The sequence below is a fragment of the Quercus lobata genome, chromosome 4 (assembly GCF_001633185.2).
Source record: "Quercus lobata isolate SW786 chromosome 4, ValleyOak3.0 Primary Assembly, whole genome shotgun sequence".
In the NCBI taxonomy this organism is placed as follows: Eukaryota; Viridiplantae; Streptophyta; class Magnoliopsida; order Fagales; family Fagaceae; genus Quercus; species Quercus lobata.
In genome coordinates, this window is record NC_044907.1 from 78,224,476 (window position 1) to 78,230,617 (window position 6,142).

Genomic DNA, 6,142 nt, shown 5'->3' on the forward strand with positions numbered 1-6,142 from the left:
AACCTAGTGGGTAGGGTGCTACTATAGTCACATTCAGATAGAATTGCCATGTTGGTCGCCCCTTACCCATTTTTTGTTCATCCAAAAACAAAAAGTGTAAAAATAGCCATGCAGTTTAAAGTGTTAGAGAATTGAGAAAACATTGGTACATTTTTTTTGGGGTTTTATTTTATTTTATATTTTGTAATGTATGTTATTTTATGTCAATAATTGTATAACTGATAAATAGACATTCCATTACAGTACATATTAGAGCATACCATACATGTTAAGGAAAGAGAGTCTAGATAAAAACGTACCTAATCCAATATTTCTTACTTGATAATTTTCTCCGTTTTTTGAGTTTCCAATACTTATGGGAATTTCATTGGTGGCATGAGTAGATGGAATGCGTATACCTTGCAGTATAATTGGTGAGTGAATTATACAGTTAGGTATTTATATAATGATGGTAAAAATTAAAGACTTTAAACTTTTGTGGTGGGCCTTTTTTGCCATTTTGGGCTGGGCTGCCTCCTGTTGCATTGAGGCCCAAGTGTTCTGGATAGGAGAGTCAGGACCAGTCCAATTGCAACTCACCTCGGACCGGCTTGTGCACAAACTATACCCCTTTTTTGCTGAAACTTTGGTCATATGCTCATGGTAGGCGAAGCTATTGCAAAAGAGTTACGGCAGACAAATGCAATAAAATAATAATAGAAGAAATATGTTTATTGTTAGGCAAAGTAAATAAGGGATCCTCTAGGAAAAGGACAACACAACAACAAGATTCGTATCATAAGTAAAATTGCAAAGACAAGAAAGGAAATAATAATGATAAGTAATGGAATCAAAGAAGGAAAAGGTTAGTCTACCATGTTGAGTTGTGTTACGGGACTAAGACCAAGGAGGGAACCACTTCCTTAACGTGGGTAACCTCGTAGGAGGATCCTGTTGTAGAAATTATCCACTTTGAGGGAATGGGCCTGAATGGCTTACGCCTAGACGAATCCTTTATCCTCAATAGAGGGTAGCCTTTTAGAGTGAGAAAATGGATTAGCTTATTGGTGCATGTCTGCCATTGTTATCTCATCTAATTCTAACCCGTACGAGTTGGCTACAACCAATGAAGGGAGGCATGCATTTTATATTGAGTGACAGCATGTTAAGACAAATATGATGGCCATTAAGGGTAATTGGTGATGTGGTCTTAATAGCTTAATCAATTAGTTAGTTGCTGATATGTGGTTAGTTGGCTAAGACAATTGGCTAGTAGGTATGAGTTATACTTGTACTCATTTAAGAGATGTATTCAGTTAGTAAATTGAATTGTATAAATAGGGAGATACATGTACTTTGATGGTAAGCAATAAGAATACACATTCAGTTTTACTTGAATTTCTCTCTCTCTTCTTGGAGGTTAGCTGTCCTCGAACTCAACCACCATTCTCAGTTAGTCTTAGAGTTTTAGGGAACACTTTCATTTGGTATCAGAGCCTAGTTCCTTGCATCCACCATGACTGAAACTCGATCTAACTCAAGGGTGCAAATTACTGGAATGGAAGAAGATGGTATGGTGGGTGTCATTAAGTCTCAGGATGAGGGAATAGAAGAGGCTAAGATTACTCTTTTTATGACCTTGTTGGTAGTCCCACTCCAGGCACAATGAGGGTTAATGGCATGATTATGGGAGAAGGGTTAATCATTCTCTTAGATTCTTGTAGTACTCATAACTTCATTGATACTGCTTTGTTGCCGAAATTATAGCTTTTAGTGGATGTTACTCAAATATTAGAGGTTAAGGTGGCTAATGGAGATGTTATCAAAACACAAGGGGTATGTAGAGATGTAGCAATATAGGTGCAAGGTTATACTTTCATGGTGGAATTACATGCGTTACCCTTAGGATGTTGTGAAGTGGTTTTAGGAACTCTTTGGCTCAGTACATTAGGATTAACCATCTGGAATTTTAAGCTCTTGACCATGGAATTTCATCATTGTGGGCAACAGGTGGTGTTACAGGGAATTAAAGTTGTAGGCTCTAACTTCCAAGAACGGGCTCAGTTCTTTAAGAAACCTTCTAAAGGAGGGTTGATTCTAAAAGAGGGTTGGTTCTGCAGTGGTTTAGCATCCGAGTCCTATGAATGTTGAAGCTTTATTACTGGAATTTAGAGCAGTCTTTGCCACTCCAATGGGGTTATCTCCTGTTCGAGGGTATGAACATCAAATCAACCTCAAAGAAGTAACACAACCAATCTGTCAATGACCTTACAGGTATCCCTATTACCAAAAATATGAAATAGAGAAGATAGTGAAGGAGTTGTTGGCAGTAGGTTTTGTTAGAAATAGTCAGAGTCCATTTGCTTCTCCTGTCCTATTGGTAAGGAAGGCAAATGGCTTTTGGAGAATGTGTATCGATTTTAGAGCTTTAAACCAAGCTACCATTAAAGACAAGTACCCTATCCCTGTTATTGATGAATTGTTGGATGAACTTCATGGGGCTTGTCTCTTTTCTAAATTAGACTTGAGATCATGATATCATCAAATTAGAATAAGGGAGCAAGACATCCCTAAAACTGCTTTTTGAACTCATGAAGGCCACTATGAATTTTTAGTGATGCCATTTGGCTTAACAATTGCCCCCTCAACATTTCAATCTTTAATGAATGAGGTGTTTAAGCCATTTCATAGAAAGTTTGTTTTGATTTTCTTTGATGATATTATGGTTTACAGTAGATCTTTGCCTGACCATGTGGAGCATCTTAGAACTGTCTTGGGGTTATTAGCTAAACACCATTTATATGCCAAGAAATCCAAATGTATGTTTGCTTGTGAGGAAGTGGAGTATTTAGGGCATCTCATCTCTAGGGAGGGTGTGAACACTGACCCAAGGAAGATTGTAGCCATGCAACAATGACCTATCCCTAAGGATTTCAAAGCCTTGAGTGGATTTTTGGGTCTCACTAGTTACTATAGTAAATTTGTTAAAGGTTATGGTCAGATAGTTGCACCCTTGACTGCTCTTTTGAAGAACTCTTTTGTCTGGTTTGACCTTGTTGCTCAGGCTTTCCAACAACTCAAGCTTGCTATTTTTAATCCTCAAGTGTTAGCCCTTCTAGATTTTTCCAAGACTTTCACTGTGGAATGTGATGCTTCTTTGTTTGGTCTTGATGCTATCCTAATGCAAGATCCAAAGCCTATTGCGTTTTACAGCCAAGTCTTAAAAGGTAGTAGTTTGGCTCTTTCTACTTATGAAAAGGAGTTCCTTGCTATGGTGGTAGCTATTCAAAAGTGGAGGCACTACTTGGTGGGTAAACCTTTTGTTATAAAAACTTATCAGCAGAGTCATAAATACTTGCTGGATCAAAGAGTGGGTACTCTAGCTCAACAAAGATGGATTATGAAGCTCCTTGGTTACAATTTTTTGGTTGAGTATAAGAAGGGTAAGGAAAATGTGGTAGCAGATGCTTTGTCAAGACAAAGGGAAGAGTCCATGGATGTTTCTACTATTAATTTGTTTTCTGTAGAGGGTCTTGATTTGTTTCCTACTGAGGGGACCTTTTTTATTATTTCTTTTTCTACTCCTACTTAGATCTAGGATCTTAAGGCTAGTTATGAGACGGATTAGTTTGTCCAAAACCTTCTTTCAGCTTTCCATTTAGCTGGAGAATTGCCAATTTTCTTATCAGAATGGGCTTGTATTGTATAAGGGTAAGATTTTCTTAGGGGCACAATATGGGCTTAAACCCTCTATTTTATGGCATGTACATGATGGTCCTTTAGGGGGACATTTTGGATATCTTAAAACCTTGCACAAACTTAACCAAGACTTTTATTGGCCTGGCTTGAAGAAGGATTTAAGACAGTATATCAGGGAATGTGACAATTGTTAGAGGATGAAACATAAGAATTGTAAACCTGCTGGTTTATTGCAATCTTTGCCTATTCCTTCCAAACCTTGGTTAGCTGTTAGCATGGATTTTGTTGAGGGATTGCCTAAGTCTCATTTGAAGGATGTGGTTTTAGTAGTGGTGGACAGGCTCACCAAGTATGTTCACTTCATTCCTTTAGCCCACCCTTACACAACTTCTAAGGTAGCAAACCTATATGTTCAACATATTCTGAAACTCCATGGAATGCCTTCTTTAATTGTGAGTGAAAAAGATCCCATATTTACTTCTCATTTTTGGGTTGAATTGATGAAATTGCAAGGAGTTGAGTTAGCCATGCCATCAACTTACCATCTATAGAGAGATGGTCAAACTAAAGTGGTTAGAAAGAGCTTGGAACATACTTGACGACCTTTGTAGCTGACAAATCTTCTAGTTTGGTGGAGTGGCTACGCTTGGCAGAATATTGGTTCAATACCAATTTTCACACCTCTACCAAATTAACCCCTTTTGAATCATTGTATGTTTACCTCCCTCCCAGGCAACTAGATTATATACCTGGTACTACACAGGTTGAAGTTGTGGTTAATCATTTGAAATCTAGGCAATAGTTTCTCTCGTTGTTGAAGCATAATTTGGTACTTGCTCAAGAGAGAATGAAACTTCAAGCTGATAAGAATAGGTTTGAGAGATCATTTTCAACAGGAGACTGGGTATTCTTAAGGTTGCAGCCTTATATACAAAAGACCCTTAGTCACAAGACTCTTGGGAAACTAGCTCCTAAGTACTATGGTCCATTCCGAGTGATACAAAAGATAGGGGAAGTAGCTTACAAGCTGGATCTATCAACAGAGGCTATAGTGCACCCATTTTTCCATGTCTCATGCTTGAAAGCTAAATTGGGATAGAAGGTCATTCCTATTCCCACCCATCTTGCCATGACAGCAAAAGGAGTCATCAATGTTGAACCAGTAGCAGTGCTGCAAAACAGAGATCTCACGGACTTCGAAACAAGGTTAACACACAAGTTTTGGTTCAATGGCAAGGAGGCAGTACTGATGATGCCACTTGGGAAAGTTTGTACAATCTCTAACACCAATTTCCCCACCTGGTGGGCAAGGTGCTCTAAGAGAGGGGAAATTGTTAAGACACTAGCTGTGATGGCTATTGAGGGTAATTGGTGATGTGAAACCAGTAGCAGTACTGTAGCAGAGATCTCACCGACTTTGAAACAAGGTTATCACACTGGTTTTGGTTCAATGGCAAGGAGGCAGTACTAATGTTACCACTTGGGAAAGTTTGTACAATCTCTAACACTAATTTCCCCACCTTGTGGGCAAGGTGCTCTAAGAGAGGGGAAATTGTTAAGACACTAGCTGTGATGGCTATTGAGGGTAATTGGTGATGTGGTTTCAATAGCTTAATCAGTTAGTTAGTTGCTGATATGTGGTTAGTTGGCTAAGACAACTGGCTAGTAGTTTTATTAGCTATACCTGTATTCTGTTAAGAGATGTATTCAGTTAGTATATTGAATTTTATAAACAGGGAGATAAATGTACTTTGTCGATAAGCAATAAGAATACACATTCAGTTTTACTTGTATTTCTCTCTCTCACTCTCACTCTCTCTTCTTGGAGGTTCGTTGTCCTCGAACTTAGCCACCATTCTCAGTCAGTCTTAGAGTTTTAGGGAACTCTTTCACAGTGGTAATTTTGATTTTAAGGTCAAATGTTGTAGATTTGTAAATTTGTAAAGGATGTGACTGATACAACATTCTCTAAAACCATCTTACATAATATATTATAATGCTATCCATGCATCGCACAAGCAACTTACTAGTTAGTAATAATAAGAAAAGAAGAAATAATGTTTAATTATGCCACATCAACTAAAGAATGCCACTTCAATTACCAATGCAACATTATTAACCTCGCAAAAAATGAAAAAAAATTACAGATCGACTAAAATGTCCTTTTTTATTTTATTTTATTTTTTATAATATTGGACAAACCAAAATAATAATAATAAATTTTAAATTTGGGGGCCCAAATAAAATTCATCCCATATTTGTCAAATTCAAAGTATAGTTTACCTTATTAAAGTAAAGTTAGGGTAAATTTCGATAGCATCCCTTTGGTTGAGAGAAATGTCAAAACCCTTTCTTGTTTTTGTTAATGACATTTTACCATTTGAGATTTTGATTTATAACAAATAACGCTTATGAACGTTTTTGTCCATTACAAATTAAGTCAATATATATATATATATATATA